This window comes from Mus pahari, chromosome 9 (genome assembly GCF_900095145.1).
Source record: "Mus pahari chromosome 9, PAHARI_EIJ_v1.1, whole genome shotgun sequence".
Taxonomy (NCBI): domain Eukaryota; kingdom Metazoa; phylum Chordata; class Mammalia; order Rodentia; family Muridae; genus Mus; species Mus pahari.
Genome location: NC_034598.1, coordinates 29267259 through 29290407, shown reverse-complemented (window position 1 = coordinate 29290407; position 23149 = coordinate 29267259). Strand labels below are relative to the sequence as shown.

Below are 23149 nucleotides of genomic sequence, written 5' to 3'. Positions count from 1 at the left end.
GACAGGGCTTCTCTGTGTAGCCTGGGCTGTCCTGGAACTCACTTTGTAGACCAGGCTGGCCTCAGACTCAGAAATCCACCTGCTCTGCCTCCCAAGTGCTGGGATTAAAGGCGTGTGCCACCACCACCCCGCAATGACACAGTTTCTTAATTCAAATACAGATGCTTATTTGGCTCGACTGCCTCTGGATGTTAAAATTGTCAAAGCAGTGCCAAGCAGTCATTCTTAACTCTTACCATGAAAAAATAACCACAATATTCCCGTTCTTCTCAAGAACAGATCTTAATGGTGGCAGAAGGAGGTTTAAGCTGCCTATGGCAACATCTTCCCTCTCCTCGCTCTCGTCTCTCCATAGGTCTGATCTCTGTGATGTAGACAGTAGACATAGTGAGGACTAACATTCATGGATGTGATACCAGAAAAAGGGCTGTCTATCTCTCTCTCTGTCTGTATATCTCTCTCTGTCTCTCTCTCTGCCTCTCCTGTGTGTGTGTGTGTGTGTGTGTGTGTGTGTGTGTGTGTGTGTGTGTGTGTTTCTGTTGCCCTTTTAAAGATGCTAGCTAATGCAACTAAAGAATCCTTGGGCAGGAGAAAGGAGAATGTAGGACATGCTCAACCCATAACACCACCATTTGGTCAGACTCGAAATAAACCCTCCCCTCAAGTGCTGTTTGGCATACAATGAATGGAAGAATACCGAGGAACCCCAGGATTGGCTTAGTTTGGATCAGCTGAGAATAGTAGTGAAGCGGTAGGAAGACTCATTCCAGGGGTTGAAGTCATATACTAGAACAAAACTGCACCTGCCTGAGATGTACTCAGAAAGATGCTCACAAGTTTCCCTGTTCCCCCTCGAGGTATTTATACAACAAGCACCAAATGCATTCTTACAACTAATGAAGCTTTTAGAGAGAGAGAACAAGACAGCCATTGCATCTCTCCTTTTAAATGTGTTAAGGATTCTCTTCTTAAATTCGGCTGTACTGGATTACTAGGGATACCATCACGATGCAACGTACCTTGCATGTCTTGGATGACAGAGGCTTAGTGCTTTACATATTCCAGACCAAGTTACAAATCTAGATTAAGTTAGGGATAGAGTTTGGTTTCTTCTGAGACCTCTCAGATAGATAGTAGATTGCCACCATCTGTGTCTTCATATAAGGACCCCATTTGCTTCTAGACCCCAATCTCTAGTCTATCTTCCTCCTTCCTCTTCAGTTTTAACTCTTTATGAATTTCATAAACTGTATTTAGGCCATATTCATCCCCTTCCCCCAACTCACCCCATAACTGCCTTCTACACATAGATTTGTGTTCTCTTTTTGTTCTGTTTTACAGATATATCTAGTTCAATTTGTGGCATCCATATATGCGTGTATGTGTGGCCTTCCATTGGAGTACAGCTGGCCTATTAGAGACACACACCCATAAAGAGTCCCTCTCCATCAGCTATCAATTGTCAGTAGTTCTTCAGCTAGATTTTCTTTAATTTAAAATTTGTGTTTATTACAAACTTTAAGGTAGCTTTTAAATGTGTGTGTGTGTGTGTGTGTGTGTGTGTGTGTGTGTGTGTGTGTAGTGTGTGTGCATGTGAATTCAGTGGCCTGCAGAAGCCAGAAGAGGGTATCAAAACCTCTGAAAGTAGAATTACAGTTGTGAGCTGACCCTCAGTTACTAAAAAACAAACTTGAGCCCTCTGCAAGAGCAGAACATACTCTTAAGTGCTGAGCCATCTTCTCCAGACCCAAGAAATTCACTTAAGAATCAATTTAAGCCACACATTTAAGAATCAAGCTACTTAAGAACATTGTCAGTATTGGACACATTAATTCTAAAAATACGCGGCTCTCAACCTCCTTCATTAGGTGCTTAGGAGTACATTGAGCTCTGAAGTGGCTACTTGAGCTGGAAGAGAGAGGGTAGAAGGAAGAGAGGGAGGGAGGAAGAGGGCAGAGAGAGAGAGAGAGAGAGAGAGAGAGAGAGAGAGAGAGAGAGAGAGAGAGAACAGGAGAATCAGATCCATTCACAGTTAAATAGAGCAAGCCTCACAGTTGTTTCTCCCTGGAATTCTTCTATAAATAAACACCATTTAAAAGTGCCAAATAGATACATGCAAAGATATAATGTTCAGGACACTTAAGATTAGGAAACACACTGAAGCCTATTTTACATTAAAGTAGAGAAAGGAGATTCAAATTTAAAGCAAATATTTTATTCCATCAGTAAAGATAAGATCAGGGTAAAAAGCTATGCTGAGATGGGAGATAGTTCTACTTAAGTTATGGTGAGGGGTTGGGCAACAGAGACCACAGCAGACTTGGGCCTGGGCCTTGGCACAGACTGGGCACTGACAGCATCAAGATCAGAAAGAAACAAGAAATACAAAATGGAGCCACGTGTCTCTAACTTCATGACACTGCCTAGTTTCGGTTACACCAATGACTGAGTTCTTCAAAGACACAGCACAGGACTCTGCTCCAGGCCAGGAAATTCCACAGACTCAAGCTGCAATCGGAGGCAAATGCTATTTACAGTCTGAAACCTGAGCTGATGCAGAGGGCCCAGTGTTTGACGGGCACCTCGTAAGTTCTCCATGTTATTAATCACTTTGGGTGGGAATGGAAGTGTGGGGTCACTGATGACACGCTTCCCGAGTTGCAGAGGCCTTAACAATGGGGCTAAAAATTAACACCCTCATTCAGAGTCATCTATTTTTAAAATCCCTGAGAAGCAGCACACAGGAAGCGTTTACCACGTTAGCCAGCAAAATCTGAGCTTTCAATCAACAATTTCTTTCACTGAAGGTGTGGAGTGTGGAAGAGATCCAGAAACACAGATGGTGTCTCACATCTGCACATGCAATTTCCTTTTCCTTCATTTTTTTATATAAGCCCCTCTTCTTTTCTTTAAAAAAAAAAAATTGATAGGATTTTTCCAGTAGAACGCAGTCAGCAGTGCTTATCGCTTCTGGGAATGTTCCTAACCTCCATCTCTCCATTTTAGCTGCAATTTAGGTCTTTTAGTGTATGTAGAAAGATGAGGGAAAGATCTTATAAAGTCCCCTTTATTACATCCTGAATAATTTAATAAGATCTGGTTCCTCCAAAGAGCTAAAACTTTTAAATGCTGTCCCTCATCCTGATCCCTAAATTTGTTCAAACTTATTCTTCATAGGTCTTAAGGCCACATTGAATCTAGAAGATTGTGCTGTTAGTATTGAGGGGACAGTAAGGATGGTGGCTTGCTCAAGGTCACTTAGCTAGTTATGGCAAAGTAGCACGATAAATGAGGAGGACCATCATAAACCACATTTTACAGGGACGATGAATAGGAAGGCAAATGGGTGACTCTGCCTGTAGGAACCATTTCCAGAAACCCATAAGGATACAAGGCCCTTCTCCTTATGAAGTAAACCAGATATATTTGAGAACATAGCAATGGCTTACATGAAAAGCTATAAGGATGCTACAAAATTCTGGATATGGATACCATGCTTTGAACTCGCGCTTCACTCAGACAAAAGGGAAAAAAAATAACGAATTGAAATTTACGAATGAAATCCTGGGAAACCAGACATAGTTGTGGGAATGTGGATCAGAGGGGAAAGTAGTAAAATGACAACATAAACTATGAAAATGTTTTTAAAGGAGCAGTTGGCTTGCCTTTAAAGAAAACTCATGCTCTATGGGAATAAATGGAGATTGTGGACATGTCATCTCAACATTCTGATTGCTCTGATGAAGGCCTTTTTCCTGACCTTCAGAGTCAGACAGTCTGCTTCCTGAATATCTCTACTGACTCTATCTTTACCTTTATTTTTTTTATACCAAACTCTTAGCAAAAGCAAGTTCAAGCCTGTTGACCTTGAAATGCATCCTATTTCAGAGAATGCCTAAACATGGGAGCATTTCTGCCTGCTGAGTCCTGAGCATTCATTATCCTTGAGGTGCTCTGTTCACTCACCTCTACTCTATATTTTAAAATTAATTCAATTATTTACTTTATATCTGGATTGCAGCCTCCCCTCCCTCCTCTTCTCCAAGGCCCTCCATCTCACATCCTCTCCCTCTATCTCCCCACTTCCTCCACAAAGAAGGGCAGGTCTGCCATGGATATCAACCTCCTTGGTCTATCAAGCTGTAATAGGGCTAGATATATCTCTTATTGAGGCTAGACAGAGTAGCCCAATTAGGGGTAAGGGGTCCAAAGGTAGGCAACGGAGTCAGAGACAGCCTCTGTTCTTGCTATTAGGGGTCCCACATGAAGACCGATCTGTGTATCTGTTTACACATGTCTAGATGGCCTAGTTATATCCCATGAGCGCTCTCTGGTGGGTGGCTCAGTCTCTGTGAGCCCCTATGGTCTCCAGTTAGTTGAGTCTGTAGGTTTTCTTATGTTATCCTTGACCTCTCTGTGTCCTTCAATCCTTCCTTCACTCTTCCACAAGAATAGACATGGGGGAGGGGTGTGGAGGGCGGGAACTGGGTTGGAGAAGAAGTAGAGTGAAGAACAAAAGAGATCAAGTGTGGAGAGGACAGAGGGAGGGAGAACTAGAATTGGGGTGGTGGCATTTCTAGAATGACATAGAAACCTAGGACAATGGAAACTCCTAGGAATCGATGAGGGTGACCCTAGCTAAGACTCCTAACAATAGGGAATATGGAACTTGAACTGGTCACCTCCATCCTTAATCCTTTGGTCTCTACCCATCTTATCCCTCTACTTCAAGTCTTCTGAAACCTTCCCAGCCCACTCCTGCTTCCATGGCTACTATCACACTGACATTATATCTCCTGGACTCTCCGGTGGTAGCCTAATATCGCTGAACACAGATATTCATGCTCAGCATCTTCTTTTCTCTAGATTGCTAGTTTGTTCACCCAGGTTAATTTCACTCTCCAGCTTAAAATTCCCTATTGGCTGGCTACCATTTGCTTTAATCAAATGCAAACCATCCAGAGTTATTAAATAGCCTCTGAGGAACTAGGAAACATGACTTTGATCGTTTCACTATCTTTACCTCTCAAAACCGCTGGTGAATTTCCCTCAGATAAGAGCATGGCTCTCAGACTTTTGCTTGACCCAAGAAAACAAATATGATGTGGAGAACTTCTTCTCCAGAGAGTAAGCCCAAGTCCCCAAAAGTCTCCCGTGTATTTGAAGGGCTGAATGATTATGATGCCCCTTACTGACCAGTGTACAGTGTCCACAGCTATGAGGCAGGGCTGGGCACAGTTGCTCTTTGAGACAAGGAAAGGAAGGACTGGCAAGAGATGTGACTGAGAAGATAGACGGGTAAGAGAGTGTCTCTCCTCAATTACATGGTCAAGTAGAATTCAGACAATTAATGTGTTATCAATTCAATCCTTAAGCTCAGGGTGATGTTAGCAAGCCACATATGAGGGAGAGAGGGGGTCAGGGCACTACACCAGCAACTCATTTAATGTGGGACCTACATACAACCATTTGTCTCCCATTAAGGGATTCTTGAAATCTAGATACAATTTCTAAGATGCTCTTAATCTATTTCATCTAGAACCTACGTCATGAAATTAAAGTACCAATAACTCATAACACCTAGGAGAGCAAAGAAAAATCTATACTTACACATTTTGGAGGCAAGATTTACACTTCCAATTTTATTTCCTGGATGTTCTTCTGACTATACCGGGTTAGGGATTATAAGGGTGATTTATGGGCACAAGCTGTGCGTAAGAAACTCTACTTCTTGGAAGAATGTTCAGTAGCATCCTAAACACACATGCCCGTGGCTATGGCTAAGCTTGCTGCCAATACTGCCCTGGGCATTGAAGGAACATAGACTACAAATGCAAGATCTGAGATCTAGGAGACATTAAACTAGATAAAACTTTATGTGTATGTTTGGAAAGGTCTAAGGGGGGGGGGGAATCCACAAGTGTCTCCAGAGGACCAGGTAATACATAGAAAAAGTTAACTAGTTGTTCTCAGGATCCTGAGATATAATTGGAAGGATAGTCATTAACACACAATAATGCTTAAGGCATGCCGGAGAGAGCACAAACAGAAAGCTCCTCCAGCTCAGGCAAGGATGGTTGCATAACTGTTCAATTTTTTTTTCTTAAGCCTTCACACTGTAGATAGAATTGAATGTGCCTCCTGATGAGAAGCAGGGAGCTGTAGCAGAGGGAACATGAGGTAACCTGGATGAGGGCCAGCCTCAGTCTCCGCATTTCTTTTCGAATGCCCCCTTTCTCTCAGGAAATAAAATGATACGTGTTTTATAGAAAGCAGCACATTGTGTTCCAGGTTATAGACAACTTCTTTGGGGTTTGGACCTGAAATTGTAATGTTTGTTTGTTTATATTACAGCATCTATATAGGGATGGAAAAAGAAGCCTCCACGGGGTAATTTCTACCTTCTGTGATGATTTGACTGTTCATAATTTTAAAACAAAGCTGACAATGTATGGAACAAAACTATGGAAGTCAGGAAGACATGGGGTTCACCAATATTAACCAAAATCTGAAGTGTATAAAGAATTCCCACTTGGGCTGTTATACTGAGTCTTGGCATCTAAACCAACCTGCTAGCATATAGGGATTGTTCTCTAGGAGAGGAACGTTGGGATTTTATTACGTAGCATTCGTATTATAAAACTATGGGTATTCACTCAGTTGATGTCATCTTTCTCTCCCTTGGGTGAGCACAGAATGGCATAGCCAAGCAGGAAGTCGGTATCTTATTCCAGAGTTAACATTCTTGGTGCTTCATATCCACTCAAATGCCTGATGCTGGACCGACATCCTTTCCACTAATAAGCCAACAATTCTGATAATGCACAAATGTTTCTCTCTCCTTCCTTCAGTCTGACAGACGAAGTTATAAATTTGTGAGCACTTCAATCGGATGACATCTCAAATACAGATTAATGTGGCAATGGTAGCAATTATCGGAGAAACGACTGTTGGCGGAGCATTTAAAAACTACTTAATTCTCTGGGCTTACTTTGGTTATGTACTCAAACAGCAGTATGGGAATGACAGGAAGAGAAAGCACAGAGGGTGTGTGGGGTGTTTCGATCAGTAGTGATATTACAATCATCTCTTTCATTTACTGACGATTTACTATCCTAGGAACCATACATTTATCAACCTCAAACTAACAACTAATCTGGAAGGAGGGGATTGCTACATCCATTTAGCAAACACCAGTACTGTGGCTCTCAGGGGTTAGCCTGCCCAAACTCACTCTTCTGTAATGAAGAATCATTCTGTGCTTCCAAGCCCACTGCTAAGGATTCAACTCATCCTTCCTCTTCTCCCGTTTTCTCTTTTCCCACAGCCTATGCACACACCTGTCATCCCTCCTCCATAGGCATTTGCTGTAATCTTCCAGGGCTCAGCTGAGGTACCCTCTCTCGCAAGCCCTTCTGACACCAGCCTGGAAGAACTGAGGGTGTTCCTCAAAACCAAGAGTTATGCTTAGTTATCTTGCAGTTTTTAAGTCACTGCCCAGCTCCTGAACCTTAACTCTTATCCAGGGAACAGGAGTGCCTGCAGTCTAAACTGAATCCAAAGTGGATTACACATAAACCCATTCACAAAGATGGTGTCACTGAATTTCTGTCAGGTGTCTCAAATACACAAAGATGGCCTTTGAGTGTTGGTCATGGAATCTTTAAACATTAAAAATAGGATGATCTTCATGTTATATTTCAGTTAAAATTTAGTGTGGCTACCTCTGCATTTGCTGTTCCATTCCTCTGTTATATTTATTAATTATCAAATACATGGGCTAGCGTGATTGACTTTTCCCTTGCAGTCCATCTGTGCTTTCTTCTCAATAATGTATTGAAGTCATGAGTGCTGGATTCATTGCCTTAGTGAATCCCAGCGCACGTGCCGTGATTTCACTGCAGCACTGAACAGAAGGAGAGCAAATGGGCGAGGCAGAAAACACTTAATCAATATCACTCCTGGCAGAAGTTTAAAACCCCAAGTCCCCAAGCAGATTTTTGTAAAGGCTGAGATCAAGGCCTCAGTCTTTAGGAATGCATTCACTGTGCTATGAGTTTGAGACCTGCTTTCTTGTCTACCAAATTCCCAATGACTCCATGGGCTTCTCGGGGTGATGGTAGTCCTACAAATAATTCCAGTGACCCAGAGGCAAAGCCCCTGCAAGAATGAGACTGAGAATTTATGGTTTCTAGGAAGATCTTTACCTCCTAAAGCTATGGAGTTGAAGCAACAGATAAAGCATTTGCTCTAAATTAGCGTGGGGAAGACAATTCTAGATTGTCAGTGTCAAAGGATATCTAAAGATTATACACCAGACCTGGGACTGGTGGGATATGCCTGGAGCTGGATGGGTCCAGAATATAGACCATAAAGTTATGAGCAGAGAGATTGATGAGCAGGAGCCACTGACTACATCAACTGATGCTGAACCAGGCAGGCATTTCTACTGCAGTTGTGTGCTCAATCATAAGACACCCGTGTGCTCTGACAATAAAGCAGATGCTTGCCCAAGGGTCAGGGAGGGCAAGTGTGGTCAGGGGACTACTCAAAAGCCTGCATTGTACTTAAAGACTTCTGCATCATGAAGTCTGAATCCCCCTAGATCCAATGAGTCTAATTTATTATAGATGGAGTCTTGCTTTCTTCAAAACCATGTAATTTGAATAATCAAAGATGGATTTAAGATGCAGTTTCTACACCATATCATATAAAAGAAAATGTTTGTCTCTGCCCTTTCATCGAACACATGTGTGAATGAAGCAATTGATACAACAGTTAGGCAATAGGTACAGCAACCTTCCACTGTTTTTCGGGGGCTACCCCCTAAGATGAGCAATCTCAAGTGCCATCCAGAGTGTGGTCTTACTTATCATGCCTCTTTCATGAAACTAGAAGTTGCTACGCCAGTGTGTCCCTTTTCATTACCTACTGCACACATTGTAACAGCATCCGTGCAATTTTTAACATATGATTTATATATGTGGTGACCTTTCAAGTAATTTGTTTTCTTCATATACCTACACATACAGACATATGTACTGGGAATTGAGTTCGTGGAGTTATACATGCTAGGCAAGAGCTCTACCACTGAGCAATGTTCCCAGCCATTAATTTGTATCTTCAAATTGCCCTGAAGAAAGAGATAAGAATTGTTCATTTGTGACACAACAAGAGCAACTCAATCTTAAGAACCGAGTGCACTTATCGGGTGACTGAAAATTTGCCCTTGCTGTAGTCTCAGGTTTATGTCCCTTAATAATAAAAAGCAAAATGAGGAGATCCTTAAAATATAAATCCCAGCACTTACAAGGCTGAACAAGGAAGATGTGAAGATGTTGTCCAGGGCAACCTGGACTACATGGCAAGCACTGGACAAGCTCAGGCAAGGCCTTGTCTCACCAACAATAAGATGCATTTAACCCATCCAAACTACGTCAGTTGTACTCATGAGGCATTTGGAATAGTCCCCATTACAAACTCCAGTTCAGTTTAGAATTTAACACGTTTCCAAGGTCAACAATTCCAGTTCAAGGAAGAGCTGCCTTCTTCTGGTAGCATCTTTTAGGGTAAGCATGATGTCAGGGCTCAAATGTTTCCATCTAAGCAATCACAAAATAGCAAGCACTAAAAGCGATCTCTGCCTGCACTTACAACTAGTCTAAGATTTCTGTCGGTCCTATTTCTTTCCTGACGCTGTGGTAAAATATCATGATTAAAGGCAGTTTAGGAGCAAGGGGAGATATTTGGCAGATACCAGATGCCAGTCCATCAGCGCAGGGAAGTCAAGACAGGAACTAGAGGCAGTTTGTCACTTCACATCCAAGAACAGAGAGAATGCATTTATGCTTGCTTAGTGTTCAGACAGCTTTCTCTACTCTTAGACACTTCAAAACCCCAAACAGAGTCATAGTACTACCCACATGTTTTGAATGGTGACAAACAGAGACATTAGGGCCCTCAGTGTGCCTCATACCATTGCTTCTGGGGTCACCGTCAAACATTTGGCACAGTTTGTGTCTGGGATGGAAATCCACAAATATTGATGGATAAAGATGAATAAGAGGAGAAAACTGACAAAGATGTCCTCAGGAAAGTCCCTAACCATTATCGTCATACTTACCTGTATCTCACAGCATTATCAGGGCTCCATTAATATTTCTTAAAACTGAGACCTGGGTAGAGACTCAGATATTGAAAGTCAGATTAAAGACTGTTTATGTTTATGACTCTCTTCCTTTATGTGAGACATCTTCAACAATGAGAAACTAAAGAATCGTTGCGACTCCTTAGTCTGATCTTGATACCCTGATTATAGATGCTTTCACATTTTCATAGATATTTAAATAACAAAGTAGGATAAAATATGATGAATTGGTCATGTCTGTAAAAGACGCGAAGATGTTGTCCAGGGCAACCTGGACTACACGCCAAGCACTGGACAAGCTCAGGCCAGGCCTTGTCTCAACTGAGCTTTCTGCACAGAAAAGTGTGCATCCCATATACGATCTAACTAAAATGTGTCTTAGTAATTAAGGTTTATGACTTCTTCATTGGTGACCTTGTACCATTCAGGTTATCAAAGGGGAAAGCTGGGAGAATCTAACAACAAAGAGACCATTCAAAAAAAATTTTCCCAGCCACAACTCTCCCGTTACTCTGCATTTTTTTTTCATGCTGTTCATATAAATTGTGGAATGCTAACTTATGCTCAATGGAGTGAAGGCCTTCTCTACGTGGGGTGCCCCAGTGATATAAAAATCAACAAACAGCCTCAAGCTTCCATACTCAAATGTGGCTGAGATTTTTTACTTTGTAATTTTATTAATGTATGTACATATATATGCATACAGGTATACACACATGCACATACAACACCCATACATGTGCCCAAAAAGCCCAGAAGAGGATGTCAAATCTCCCAGAGTCACCACTGGCTGTAAGGCAACTGATACAGGGGCTTGGAATTAGACTCCAGTCCTCTGGAAGAGCAACAAGTGCTTGTAACCATTGCTACTTCTACGGCAACCTACCTCTAGCTTTAAATGTATAGTTGATGCCTACCTTGAACCTCAAGTGGAAACCAAATGATCACACTGCTTCATGAAACAAGACAGACCATTGAGAAGTAACATCTCCCCCCCCACCCGCCACCTTTTTTTTTTTTCTGTCACACAGCTGATTTTTAAATTAGCTTTTAACAAAGCAGAGTTGAAAGGGCATTCTCTGCTTATACATGGGCTGATCAAACAGCACTGTAGAAAATATTACCATTTAGCTTGCTTATTATCTCTAAGAAATGAAAGACCTGCCACATGCTATGATGTGATGGGAGAGGAGATGCCCCCGCCCCAGGAGGAGGCAGCTTGGGATCGGCAGGTCCAAGTGTGAAAGGGGAGGCAGAAATGAGGCAAGTCAGCATCAGTCTAGCACCGAGGAAAGCTAGGTACCCTCCTCCTGCCCAACAGTCAAATGAAGGCGAAACAAAACACTAATGAAATCTAGACATTGAGTTCTGCTTAAATGTCAACAGCAGCTGCATAATAACAAAGGTTATTTTGCTAGGTCTTACCTTTTTAAAAAGCTTATGTTTGTGACCAAAAAAGGGTAATGAATTAAATGCATATTAGTTTACCTTTTGTGCTATGCATGACAGACATTCTATTTCCCTGCCTGGCACTCTACTGAGAAGAATTCCAAAGTTTTATCAACACAGAAGCCGAACAAAGTCCTGGAAAGTCTGTATTCCCTGTTGAGTTTACGATGTAGAAAGGTAGACAATGTTAATCCCTATGAAATGATAACAATGCATAAGTGATGCCCAAATGACCACTTCAAACAAGAGGCATAGGTACAATACCTTAGAAAAATGGCAGATCTCATACGCCATCTGCAACACATCCTCCCGCCCTCCTAGGAAAAATATTTTTCTTGCAGGTGAGATACGTGAATTTGTTCTCTTTATTCAAGATCCCTAGAGCAGCCTATAATAGGTCATGTGTGTGTATGTGTGTGTGTGTGTGTGTGTGTGTGTGTGTGTGTGTAAAGGGATGCATAGATAAATGTATAGAAAAGCATTTTTTTTCATACCAATGTGGTATATAAACATAAATTCATAAGAAATTCACAGCAGAATCAGATTTTTCTGAGTGATTTTTCATAATGGACATTGGACATGTTGTTTGACCTCAAGTTCAGCATTTTCATACAGATTGATGCATATCTACAATATTGCCTCAATTAGCTGCAGATAACTTCATTTAAACTCTGAATTAATTCTATAAGTTTGATTTAAAAACTCAGCATCCGTCAGTATGTAATCACATCATTGGAGAACCTGTACAAGGTTTAGGAAGTGATTTAGTTTTTGTATTGTAGAAGAGAATGATTTTTTAAAGAATCAGATGTTGCTAGGATTTTTCTACCTGGATCCAGGGCAATCTCTTGGGCTCAAGCAATCCCACTGCCCAATCCTGCTGCTGCATCTGTAGCTGGGGCTACAGTGCTATGCCATCATGTTTGAAGGATCTCACATTAGAATGATGTATAATCAACATAGACTGTTCCACAGGGAAATAGACAGCCACTAGGATCCAAGGAATATGGGCTCCTGTGGAGTCTGGGATGTCACAGTCCTAACACACAGGACAAGGATTGTATGTGGACATATGGAAGTGCAGAGTTGGAGCTGGGGAGATAGCTCAGTGAGTGAAGTACCTGCAGGGCAAGGTGAGTGACCCAAGTTTAATACCTAGAGCCTACATAAAGGTAGGATAAGAAGGGACTTCAGAAAATTGTTCTCTGATCCAACTCTTTCTACATACATCATATATAATACAACCACATCATCATCACCACCACAATCATCATCATCATCATCATCATCATCATCATCTTCATCCTAATTATCATAAATACCGTTTTTAAAAGAATCACAGAATCTATTGGATAAAAATGTTTAGACCATAGTAAACTAAAAGAAGAGAGGAAAACATCTAGAAAGTTAAGGGAATATAAAAGACCACCAACTACATAAATGCCACCAACCATGGGATCTCATACAGAGACTGTCTCTGAGACCACACTGCCCTGTCAGTCACACACACACACACACACACACACACACACACAGAAATTTGTTTCAATCTCTTCTGGAGCAATGTCACAGTTGATCTCTAGTCTTTCAGGCATACCAGAAATTTGTCTCTAGCATCAACTTCTACATCACGAATGCACTATTAGAACTCCCTGCCCTGCCCCAGAATAGGGGGGAAAAAAGTCGAAGAACAATGTTTTCAAACCAATTAGCCAGTGCACCTCATTGCACAGCAGTATGAAGAAACAGCTTTGGAAACGCAGCTCCAAGATTAGCAGAGCCTTTGAGCTGTAGTCTCAATTTGGGTCTCATCACTTCACCTGGCAATGATGCCAATTTGGTAGGCATCGGGCTGTGCAGGAAGATTTGCATGTAAATGAACACCATTTTGGGGCATTTTGCTCTGCTTCAGTAATGGAGAAGCAGCACCATGAACTGGCGTTACAAAAATAAAACAGAGGTTAATGCAGCGAGGTCCAGGATAGAGCCCATTACTGGGAGGGCTAATTTGGCAGGTACGTCAAACTCCTGGAGATCACGAGGAGTTCTAGAAAGCACGAGAAAAATACAAATGGAGAGAGAATTTTGGAGGACAAAACAGGAATAACAACCTGAAATTTATAAGAGGAAAAACATCACAGAATTAATATTCCATGTAACATTCACTTCAAGGTTTCAGATGTTAAACATATAATTTGCAATTTTCATAATAAAATAAATATTAAAGTGAGTCTAAGATAAGGCCAGTTTCACAATAAAGATTATGAGTGAAAGATTAAAAATAATTAAAACTTTTAAGAAAGGGTTCAAGCTTTATGGAGGCAGGATTATGTGCCTCAACAATAGGGTAGATTTCTGATAATTCATTTTCAAGCACCACATCTAACCTGAGGTTATATTACTATCTTGAATCTCTTCATAATTAGATGTTCATATATGCCCCCAGTCATACAGTTCCCACAAAGCTCAGTTATCCTAGAATCTGCTCATTTCTTTGCAGTTGGCACTAAATGCCTTCTTATTCTCCAGTTATTTTTTTCACTAAGTTCATAGGACCATTTATAAGTATGGTATATATAAGTATAGATATATCATAAATAATATAAGATATAAAAATGAAGTAGAAACACAGTTCTCTTCCATCAATGTCCTAGTCTGTTTCAAAAAAGTAATAGTACTAGCTCGGTGGTTGGCGTGCCTCTCCTTGGTTGACTCTGGCTGGCTGCCTTCGTGTCAGTGATTCTGTTTGTGCAGCTGCCTCTGCCATAGTCATCTAAGGTTGTGAGAATCACAACTAATACAAAACAGGGGCTTTTAAGAGATGCTGGCATGTTAAGTGCAGACAGATGCAACAAGGTGTGTTCTCAAGCAGGAGGAAAATAAGCCTAAAAGGGGGAAAGCCCGGAATAGCAAAGTGGACAGCCCCATACCAGTTCAGAGTGTGGGAGCCTTTTGTGGGCTTTCCATGTGATGCTTGGCAAACTTCACAAAAATCCTTCCCTTAGCCCTGCCAGTCCCGATTACAGTAACCCAGCACCTCCGGTTAGCAGCTTGTCAGATAAGTCTTAGCCAGATAAAACTAAGTACAAAAACAATAGAGAAATAGTTAATAATCCATGAACTCAAGGAAGCTGTGGTCTAGTATGAAATAAAATATGTAAGAATAAAGATGGATGAAGACAGATATTTAAAAGTATTCCTACTGGGTTGCGTATGTAGCTTAGTTGGGTTAAAAAAAAAATGCCTAAGAGGCAGGAAGCTCTGAGTTCAATCCCCAGCACAGCATACAACTAGGATTGGTGGCAGACAGATTGTAGCACCAATCAAAAACTAGGTCAGGAGAATTAGGACTTCAAAGGCATTTTTGAACTACATTGTGATTTTTGAGGTCATCCTGGACTACATATGAGCATGTTCAAAACAACTAATGATTAATCACCATTATCATCATCATCATCATCATCATCATCATCATCATCATCATCCTACCATGAAGTAGACCTGGAAAAAAATTACCTTAAGAATTCAGAGGAGGATTACTGAGGACAAAAGTCAGGAGCTGGGGTGAGCAGCAGAGAGAAGGCACACTTCCAAAGTGGAGCTTTGTTTCCGTGACTACTCATGTCAAGATGGCCCAGGCCTATACAGAATCCATGAGGACCAAACCACGGCACATCCCTCTGCCTCCAGCAACCATGGCCCGAAGAACTGATGGATGTTTCTGTGTTGTTTTGTAGATGCTAGCATGATTTATGAAAATAACATATAGCTAATTCCTATTCATCCCCTGCTGCAAACTGAAAACAAAAACAAATAACAACCCCCCCCCCAAAAAAAACCCCAGCATTCTTAAGGAACAAAGTTGTCTTCAGAAGTAGCCACAACACTTAAGTATTTAATATATATATATTAAATACTTAATATATATATATTATATATATATAGTATTTAATATATTATATATATATAGTATTTAATATATATATATATATATATAAAAGACAAAGAGCCTCTCATTTTATAAGTCTCTTCACATTACTTAGGCACAATGAGAACACAACTGAGATACAAATTTGTAGATACTCATGTAGCTACTAAATCTAGGCATTTCTTTTTTCTTTTTTTTTCTTTTTCTTTTTTTTCATTTTTTTTTAAACTAAATGTATTTTGCTGCAAGGGGATCTATGACCTTTCAAATCGAAGTCGTATTTTTTCCATCTCATGACTTAACTCTGTTTTAGCTTACCATAACACAGATTTTCACACAAAGCCAACTGAACCATTGTGCTCCTGCAAACAGAGTCTCCCTACACACTATTATCATATTGCAGTCACTGAGAAAACTTTATCATTCTCTTCTTGCAATCTCAAAATAACAATTGAAACTCTAGACAATAATGTAGACGTTTGAAAAAAAAATATCAAAATGGAGTACTAAGGGCCAGATTGTAACTAAGAATTTCCAAATACTTCCAGGGTTTTTAAAATTAGACCTACTTAAGGCCTACAGATAGATAACATAATTTGGTCTCCTAATTAAACACCTCTTGAAAATGTTTTTAAAAATAGTTTACCAGTGGAACCAAGGTGATTAAAATTAACGACTCAACAGTCTGTTCTGTGCATACCAATTAACCATTAGAATGCCCCAGTGTTCCAGAAAAAAAAAAAAACCACTTTCTGGCTAAAATAAATGATCTCCATTGAAGAGTCTATAAAAGTAACTATCCAATCACTTCTCAGCAATATTGACTTGCCACTAAATCTGAAAAACAACAACAGGAGTCTCAAACAGAAAAAGGCGTCCATCTCATTTGCCTTCTTTAAAGGATGAATGACTTTAGTAGAATCACCCAATTGGAGCACAATGTATATATTCTACATCTTAAACACACATGTATCATACTTGTCTGGCTCACCCTGGCCACTGCTTTTCTTTACTCCCTGGCCTCTGTCTTTTCCCTGCCCTATACTAGAAAAGTTTTTACTAGAAAACAGAAACTGCCTTATTTATATCTTCTTTCAATTTCCCCTGTCTTGATGTCCTGCAACACCTAACTAGAAAGGTTTTACCAATGGAAAACAAAACAGTGCCATTCAATGTGAAACAACACAAACCACATCTTGATTGAAATGGCCTTTATATATATCTTGTTAAGGGAAAAGTGAACAGAACCAGGGCTGGAGAGATAGTTCAACTGGTAAAGTGCTTGTCCTGCAAGCATATAGACTAGAGACCAACTTAGCTAATGCACATTTTAAAAGACAGGCATAATAGACCTCTTGAACCCCTACAGCTGGGGATGCAAAGACAGGTAGGTCCTTGGGGCTCCCTAGCCAACCAATCTAGCCTATTTGGTGATTCCTAGGCCAGTGAGAGATGCTGTAAAAAACAAAATGTATAGGTGACCTCAGGACTCTATATGCACAAGCAGTTGTGAGCGCGCACGCTCACACACACACACACACACACACACACACACACGTTCAAACATACAAAAAGCACCAGTGTTCTCTAATGCAATTAGTAGCAGAAGTCTTTGTATTTACTAAAAACAGACAAAGTGTGGAGTCTGATTGAAAAACAACCTCTCCCGATCCCCAAGTCAACACAGAATTTTAACTTTAAAGTCATCCCTGGTTCCCCTGAGCAATCTCAACATACGTGAACACTGGAGTATTTTTATGATCCCCATCTGAGTCCTGTCATGCCTTTAACATGAAAACTGTTCCTTATACTCCAATGTAGTAAATATTAATATCACAAGAGGCAGAAACCAGTTCTGTTAAAGGCATCCCTGCCTACCCACATGATAAATCGTGTTTTTCTCCTGAGGACCTTGTGTGCCAAACTACAAAACTATGGGGTAGCCTAGAAAACCCTAATGCTTGAACCACTGCAAATAAGAAGAATGTTTGGAAGTGGTGTCAAAAGAATAGAAATGGACATATTGCGTTCAGCTCTCTGGCGTATGAGGTTGAGTTAGATAGAACATGATAAGCGGCAGTGAATAAGTAGTTAAGCAGTTAAGTAGTCAGGTAATTACTCCTGCACCTCTCCAGGAGAATAATCTCAGACTAATTATTTAAACTAAGCCTCAGTTTTCTCAACTGTAAAATGGGGATCATTATATTCATTGTGAACTGCTAAAAGCTTTGTAGGACTTAGATAACACAAGAGCAGCACTAAAAAACATGGTAACTGGCACATAATAAATGTTCAGTGAATTGTGGTGATGATAATGGTCAAGTGGATTGCCAGGTGTCAATGAAGAATCAGAACAAATGCCCATAGCTGACCCAAGAAGCCAAGCCAAGCCAAGCCAAGCCAAGCCAAGCCAAGCCAAGCCAAGCCAAAAAAAAAAAAAAAAAAAAGACAGTGCTACAAACCAAAAGACATTAAGTAAGAAAATATCCAGCAGACTTTGACTCTCAGCTTGAGACCCAAGCTACACTGTGATACAGGCTCACAGGGTTTGTCTTCACACAACCATGAGTTTTTATCATCTGTGTCATCACTTAGAAATAAAAATAACAATTAGTGATATGATTTTCAAGGTGAGAAGTGAGCTGGTGTGAAATCAAGTCTTAATATTATTCAAGTAACACCACGGAGATCCTCTTCTATTTTAGCTTTAAACAAAGCTACTAGCCTGTCCACAGAGCTCGTGCTTTAAAGGGGTGAGCAACTGTCGCTGACCAGTTCCTAAATATAAAGTTGCACATACCGTAGCAAGATGCAGGATTAGTCCAGAAAAATCAACTTGTGTAGTGAAAGCAGAGGTGTCCAAGTGAACAGTACACCAGCAGCATGGGTGCATTATAAGTTACAAGTCCTCTTTAAGAACTTTACCAGCAATGCCATGATATATGTGCATGTGTTGATATTTCTCTATACAATAATGTACCTAAGGATGCTGATTTCCCAGAATAACATATATTTCAAATTCCACATCTAACCCCAGAGAAAGAGAAATGTTTCAGATAGGATTACCTCAAAAGAAAAAGCTGAAAGAAAGACAAAGCACTTGCTACTTATATGTTGTTTATATTTAGTTAACTATAGGAATGATTCTTAAATTCCTAAATTTTTATGCATCTCTATAAAGACTGGACATGTTGATCACTACAGTGAAGAAGATTACGGCCCTCTGAGTGAATACAGTGACAGCAAAGGTGAGAGAAGTGGGCATATGGAATGGTGTCTAAACTATAGAAAGACATTTGGAACTAGAAGAGAGAGTTGAGACAGATTGGCAACACCCTGCTAACTTAGGACTCCTGCTATAAAACTGGGATGCTAAATGGAAGAGATATCTGCACTCAAAGACAGAAGTTTCATTGGAGGATACAAAGTATCAGCCAGATGTAGTAGTATGTGCCTGGAGTCCCTGGCACTTGGGAGACTTAAGTGAGAGGATCAGGAAGGAGTTCAAAATCAGCCTGGAATAAAGACTTCGATTGAGGGAGGTGGAGAGGTGATGGGGAAAGAGGGGAGAAAGAGGAAGTGGGGGGGGGAGTCACAATGCCTGGCTCTTATTTCATAAGATAATAAGAGATTAATTTAAACAAGATTAATGTTATTAGCCTCTGAATTCTAACATAAAATGAAGACAATGAGAACAGAGAATGATGAAGGCTGCATCTCAAAGTGTTCTTTTGTGAAGCATCTCTGGGAATACCAGTGGAGCATCTTCACTGGACTTAAACAAACAATAGTAGCCAAAGCTCTTAAGTACCATACCTTCAAGGACCCGGAGGGGGACCATCCCTGGCAGAGAGCACTTTGTAAAACTGGGAGAGTTTCCCCTGCGAACTATGCTAACAGTGTGGGCATTCTGCTCCAACGTAATTAGAGTAGAAAACTTATATTTGCTAAAACCTCTACTTACAAATAACCCTTAATAGGAAAGCATCTCATCTTTCACTCTGCATAGGGAAAGGGGGGCTTTTAATTGCTTTCTTGTGAAGTGAACTGTCACTCTCTTTTATTTATACATTTGGGGCCTAAAGCAACACTTGTCATCACAGAGGACATGTAGGAAAGCCTTTTAATTAGAAATTGGGAAATACATATGCATGTCCATATAAGCATATCTATACAAGCAGGTTTCATACAGGGAATATAAGGTTAAGATGATTTCCTAGTCATAGCCCAGAAACTTTAACACAGGACTTATAAACACAGGACTGAATATTACATATGAGTAGGGAGAAATACCACTATTAACTGATAACTTTAACTGTAAATCTTTTATGTAAACAACATATATTATTGATGTTATAGAAAACAGCTTCTAAGGCAAATATCACTGATGTCAAAATAATACTATTTTATCAGAACTGAATTCTTTTTTCCTAAGGGAAATCACCTAAATGACTGGTCAACACTTCTTTTATAGTAGCATTTAATGATTGCTTTTTTTTTGGGGGGGGGGTGTTTTCAAGACAGGGTTTCTCTGTATAGCCCTGGCTGTCCTGGAACTCACTCTGTAGACCAGGCTGGCCTCGAACTCAGAAATCCACCTGTATCTGCCTCCCAAGTGCTGGGATTAAAGGCATGTGCTACCACCGCCTGGCCATTTAATGATTTCTTAATTCAGTCTCTTTTGAGATTAAATTTTCATATGCCCAAATCTCCCACAAATTAGACCTCAATAATAATTAACTCATTTAGAAAACAGTGACCCAAGGGATTAAAGGAAACCTTCATTAATTATAAGTCAGAGTTTCATCATCTAGGACTATACTAAAAGAAACTGGTGTCTCAGATAAAGGATTGTAAGAATATCGCTTTAGAGACCATTTTGCAGAAACTCTAGCTGTAGTTGTACGAATATAACAAGTTTATTAAATTTAAATAACCCATTGCCATTCCTAGAACCCTTTCTGCTAACTACCAAGAGAAATCTGTTTATTTTCTTACCAGGGCTTGAGTACCTTAAGCACAAGGGAAGAACATATTAGAAGACCCAGGTGTCAAAGAAGACAGAGTGGAGGGAAGGGAGACAGGGAGTCGGGGTGGGGGGGCGGAGAGGGGAAGGGGAGAGAGAATAATCATGCACAGGTTAATTTGAAACAAGATAAGGAAAAGGTCCACATTCACTTGACAATCCCACCACAGAGCGGCAGCTGCTGCCTCTGTTGTACTTGGTAGCAGATGGGGTTGAGAGCGATGGTTGCTGACCCTCACAGTATCTGTTTGTTTAATGCCAGCTGGTAGTTTCTCCATCACTCTTCAACCATCAGCCATACTGTAGTACAAGGATCTGTCCCAGCAACAGGATCCAAAGTCAGAACAGACTGCAGGGTCCCCTGTAGATTCCCGAACCTCTGCATCCAGTGTTCCGCCTGATATCAAAAGCCTATGAACAAAGGGAAGTGTTCAGATTTCCTAACACCGAGATTCCTCTCTCCAGACAATGAGACTATCAGAAAGTCTGCTTTTTTTCACATTATAAGTGGTTAGGATAAAATATTCCTTCCCAGAAAATGGATATAATGAATGTACCTCTACTTGTTTTTTACTGTATTTAGGATTCATTTTATCTTATATAATTGACATTAGAAAAATATGCAATGATTACAATTAGACATGATTTCTACAGAACTGTTAATCCAAAGTAGCATTTGCTGAAAGTATAGTCTTAATGTATTTTCCATAAATACAGTGAACTAGATCTTTTGACTATAAATAAAACTTTTATTTTCATACTTAAGTTTTTTAATAGATTTATTAAGCCCTGTATTTGGAGGCCAAAGGACAATCTATAGAAGTCAGTTCTTTCCTTCTACCATGTGAGTCCAAGGAATTAAACTCACTTTATCAACCCACTGAGCAATCCTTCTAACCTCTAAACTCTATTCTATCTTTAATATCTACAGGATAGCAATTACATTTAAAGTAAATATCTGGGAGGATAGTTCAATAGGCTAAGTACCTGCCACACAAGCCTAAGGACCAGAATTTTGATCCCCAAAATCCACATAAAAGTTGGGTGGGCATGAGAGCCCACCTGTTTCTCCAGCCTCTGAAGGGAGAAGGTACGGGGTCCTCAGAGCAAGCTAGCTCCCAAGTTTGCTGCATGGGCAAGCTCCGAGTTTGATTGAGAGACCCTGAGTCCATCAATAAGATGGAAGAGTAACTAAAGATTGTAGAGGAAAAAGCATCAATACCGCTTTTAAGAACTAACCCAATTTTGGGAATATTAAATGCAAGCATGCCCTGATGCTGAAACAATATATCCAGGTACAAGGTTTGTCAAAATGAGAAGTACTCAATAATGTGGGAAACGTGGGATTTTTTTTTTTAAACACATAATCATTAGCCACCTAAGTGCTATGTTTCAAAATAGAACTTTGCCTTACATAGACCAGTTTTCTCTGGACACAAACTGCAACCAGGAAATGTGTGTGCACATAAAAACACACAAATAATAAGTATATCATGTCATATTATTTGCTAAACTATGGGCGCTGCAAATTCTTCACCGTAGAGTTAATTCCATGGAAACCACGATGGACCCCAAATAGATGCAGGATGTATGCATTTCTGTGGTAGTTAGTAACAACTGCAGCCCTGCAGATATGTGACCCATGGACATCACTGAGTACTGATTTTCCAGAAGCTGATATGAAACTATGCACCCAATGGGTTTTTCTCTCCCATATAGCTTAAACATATTCCTGCTGCACAATTATTTTTACACGATAGTATTTTAGTTCTCAGAGCTAACTAATCTGTAACAAAAAGAAGTTTGGTTTTTAAATACGAATATCTTATGTATTTTCTCTGTGACCTTCCAATGGTTGTGACTGTTTGTTTGTATTAGGTTTATGTGCCATCTAAGTCCATGTATGAAATTTGAGAATTCCACAGAACTAGGGAAAACTACAGAGGAACTTCACTGGGTGAACTGGATTGTGCTTCCAACGCCAGGAACTAAGACCTACATATTTAATACATTGAAATACTCATCACAAATAACCTTAGAAAAGGCTGTTTGGGCTGAAAGAAAAAATAGAGAAATAACCCTTTTTTTACTAAGGGAGAAGCAACTGTGGGTAAGAGGTCAGGGTATAAAAAGAAGAGATGGGGGGGAGGGGCTCTGTTCCTAGAAAGGGCAGGGCAAAAAGTGAAGAAGTGGGTGGTACAGACTTGCCATTCTGTCTCCCTAGGCTTCCTGTATCACAAAAATGAGAACTGATTGAGTTACAAATAAAGGTGGTTTATTTGGGCTCAGGGTCCCTGGGTAAAAAGTCTCAAGCCCTCATGTAGCAATAGCCCTCTTGCTGACAGAGTGAGAGTCGGAGAGTGTGTGTGCCCCTTTAAGGCTCCCTCTGCTGCTTCTCCGCCCCTTCCTGTAAAGCCACGGGACGCAATATTTGGAAGTCTATTCTAATGAGCATCTAGCTATTAATCTCCCAGAAATCCCAGATCTAAACGTGAGTGGGGTTGTTCCTACCATCTTAATACATCACAGTGAAACTGGACTGTCAATTCCTGGACCTGAGTGGAGGGGCTTTAGATACCGCATAAACCAGAACACACAT

At 40.4% G+C, this 23149-nt stretch overlaps 2 protein-coding genes across 4 annotated transcripts in view; one reads left to right on the top strand and one right to left on the bottom strand.

Annotated features, from left to right (window-relative positions):
• The window catches only part of Ctnna3 (catenin alpha 3), a 1475129-nt gene that overhangs the window by 1016035 nt on the left and 435945 nt on the right, over positions 1-23149 (bottom strand). The window lies entirely within an intron of this gene.
• Lrrtm3 (leucine rich repeat transmembrane neuronal 3) overlaps positions 1-23149 on the top strand; it is a 164460-nt gene that overhangs the window by 138244 nt on the left and 3067 nt on the right. The window lies entirely within an intron of this gene.